Source organism: Protobothrops mucrosquamatus, unplaced genomic scaffold, assembly GCF_001527695.2.
Source record: "Protobothrops mucrosquamatus isolate PMUCROS unplaced genomic scaffold, P.Mucros_1.0 scaffold42716, whole genome shotgun sequence".
Taxonomy (NCBI): Eukaryota; Metazoa; Chordata; class Lepidosauria; order Squamata; family Viperidae; genus Protobothrops; species Protobothrops mucrosquamatus.
In genome coordinates, this window is record NW_015428446.1 from 898 (window position 1) to 1,208 (window position 311).

General features: G+C 29.3%; 1 non-coding gene across 1 annotated transcript; it reads right to left on the bottom strand.

Moving 5' to 3' along the window:
- Positions 1-240: 240 nt before the first annotated feature.
- Positions 241-311, bottom strand: TRNAI-UAU. Its single transcript has one exon. It is a non-coding gene; the product is annotated as a tRNA-Ile (tRNA).

Below are 311 nucleotides of genomic sequence, written 5' to 3' on the forward strand. Positions count from 1 at the left end.
AATTTTTTTTGCAGCAAAATTGAGTAATTCTTTAAAAATATCAATAAATTTTCACAGTGTTTAATTTTATTTTCTTGTTGAACTGCATAAAATGCACTTCATTTAGTTTTCATTGTTTTGTTTGAATGTTTTAGAAAGAATTTATTGCACAATTACAACTGTCAACTGCATAGTTTTACGCTTATCAGCTTATCATCATATCAACTATTTACAGTCAAGTACTATCTTAGTATTTTATATTGCTCTGTGTGGGTATTGAACCCACGACCTTCTGCTCATAAGACAGATGCTCTAACCACTGAGCTAACAAA